This window comes from Cucurbita pepo, chromosome 15 (assembly GCF_057944985.1).
Source record: "Cucurbita pepo subsp. pepo isolate OVF chromosome 15, ASM5794498v1, whole genome shotgun sequence".
In the NCBI taxonomy this organism is placed as follows: Eukaryota; Viridiplantae; Streptophyta; class Magnoliopsida; order Cucurbitales; family Cucurbitaceae; genus Cucurbita; species Cucurbita pepo.
In genome coordinates, this window is record NC_141812.1 from 7,106,402 (window position 1) to 7,109,124 (window position 2,723).

The window sequence follows — 2,723 nt, forward strand, 5'->3', positions numbered from 1 at the left end:
CTTTATGGTTTTGTTATACAATAGGCAAGGTTTGCCTTCAACGTTGAAACATCACTTATGTGGAATCAAAACTTGTTTGACCACACACGCCGCCTATGCGTGCATGTTCTATCATGTGCGACACAACAATGTTGCATCTCATCGTTATCTCGGTTCCCAACAACACGATCCATGTATCGTGATGCAATCTCATGTCTTGAGATACTCGATCATCTTGGTTTTTCTAGACACATTCGTTGGGACAGTTTGGCCGAGTGGTCTAAGGCGCTAGATTTAGGCTCTAGTCTGAAAGGGTGTGGGTTCAAATCCCACAGCTGTCATAATCATACTTTTTCAATCTCATCGTTTCAATCTCATCGTCCGACCCATGCATCATATTGCAATCTCATGTCTAGAGATGGTTTGTCAAGGCACATCTGTCGTGTCTCGTGATCTTGAGTACTCAATCTCCATTCACATTTTTCACTCGACTTTATGGCTTTGTTATACCTTAGGCAGAGTTTTTCTTCAACATTCAAACATCCATAATGTAGAATTAAAACTTGTTTGACCACACACGCCGTCTATGCGTGCATGTTCAATCATGTGCGACACAACATTGTTGCATCTCATCGTTATCTCGGTTCCCAACAGCACAACCCATGCATCGTATTGTAATCTCATGCCAGGAGCATGTGTGTGGGCAGTGTGTAGAAAAGTACAATGCATCCAAATCCACCAAAAAATGAAATTAGAGCCAAAGCCAAGACATGATGTTTTATGCCACTAGACACGAAATCATATTTGCATGTGTGCATTTCTCGACCCTAACATTGGGGTCACTTACGGATTATTTTTCAATATTCATTCTATGGTTTTGAAATAATAATAATAATAATTAAAAATACAATTACTAATACCTCTCTCCCATCCAATCTCTCACATCCCGAAAAAGATTGGAGATACAAACAGAAAAGAAAAAAAATTGGAGATTTATTTAGGGAGAGAAAAAGGAAATGCCCCATACAATCATTTAACCGAAAGAAGAGATAAAAATTTATTGGTAAGATCTTCTTTTTCTTTTAAATTAGCAAAAATTAATTGTGAATAGAAATAATGAAATATGTGTTCAAATGTTTGATGTTGACGTGCCCCGTGGTTCTGCACGTGTCATATATATCGATATGTGTTAATTATTTGTGGATCGATATGCTTATGATATGTTATGTATATGTTATAATATGTGAATTGTATGATAATACTTACGGTATGATGTGTTCAATGATATGTGTGTGTGTGTGTTTACGATATGATATGATTATGATACAAGATGTGAATGACGGGTGGATATATATATAGATGTTGTGATATGATATGAAATATGTTATGGTACAAGATATGTGATAAATTTACATGTTTATGATATCACATATTGTGATGCGATATATTATAGTATGAGATGTATATGATGAGATGTTATGTTAAAAGCATGAAACGTTATGTTATGTCTCTTAAATTGTATGTATACAACATGATATGAATGACATTAAATATAACCTCGTTAGAAGTATGTATGATATGGAAACTAAAAAATAAGAACTGATATGATATGAACGATATATGATATGTGAAATGATATGAAAAACGATATGATATGTATGGAACGCTAGCGGGATTGTATTAAATGATAATGAAATGAAAAAATATTGGGACTTCATGCATTATGCTCATGCATTGGTGGATACCCCTATTCCATCACGAGGGTACCGACACGTACACCACTAGACAAATGAAGTATTATTATGTTTTATATAATGCTGTCATGACGGTTACTAATTCTAATGGGTGTCCGGCATAAGGAGCTACCAGAGTAGGCTCGCCCGACAAGAAAAGGGGTCCAGCAATGTGCAAACTGTCTAATGAGCTTGTACTTGCACGTATGGGTTGTGTGTAGAGTATATGGCACACATCTAGGCTGCCCATTAGGATAGTATCGTGGGAAAAAAAGACTGATATGATAGGTCCCGTCATTGCATTCGCATGTTTTTTTGCATTTAACTCCAATAATGGGGCCACTTCGTGCGTATTTCTCAAAATACTCAAGCTACGTGTTACCTCTATTTCAGGTTAAGGCAAGACATTTCTGTACGGCTGACAACGACATCGCAATTCGAGACCATGACACATGCATGGGGTAGTTGTATTATTTTCTTGGACTTAGGCTAGAATAGGATGCTTTTAATTTAAACGTTTATTTATTTTATTTATTCTTTTGTTGTGTCGTTTTTAAAAGTGTTTTCAAAACACGTAAGAACATGGCTGTGTTTTAAAATGAAGATGTCGTCTTATAAAAGTTTAAATAAAGTATTTCCACATTCAATGTTCATGTTATATAACAGAGACGACCTTAAATTAAGTAGAAAATTTCGGGTCACTGATCACTTCCAGAGTATTTTTCAAAATTCATTCTATCATTAAATAAAATTTATGACAAGGACATATAAACAGTTACCAACTTCTCGTGTGAAATCTTATATCCTTCATCAATAAGAGGATGTTTTAGCTATTCCACAAACATTTTTTTTAGATGGTTTTTAATTCATTGAATTTCAAAACAAAACGTTTGAAATAATTTTTTAGAGGTAAAAGTATTTCTATTTAATCAAATCCAAAACATAGGATAACTTCCAAACAGTCAAATTTATTTAATTTAAATAAATTTATTGGTGTGTTTGTACATTAGT

General features: G+C 34.4%; 1 non-coding gene across 1 annotated transcript; it reads left to right on the forward strand.

Annotated features, from left to right (window-relative positions):
* Positions 1-240: 240 nt before the first annotated feature.
* On the forward strand, positions 241-320 carry TRNAL-UAG (transfer RNA leucine (anticodon UAG)). Its single transcript has one exon. It is a non-coding gene; the product is annotated as a tRNA-Leu (tRNA).
* Positions 321-2,723: the final 2,403 nt, after the last annotated feature.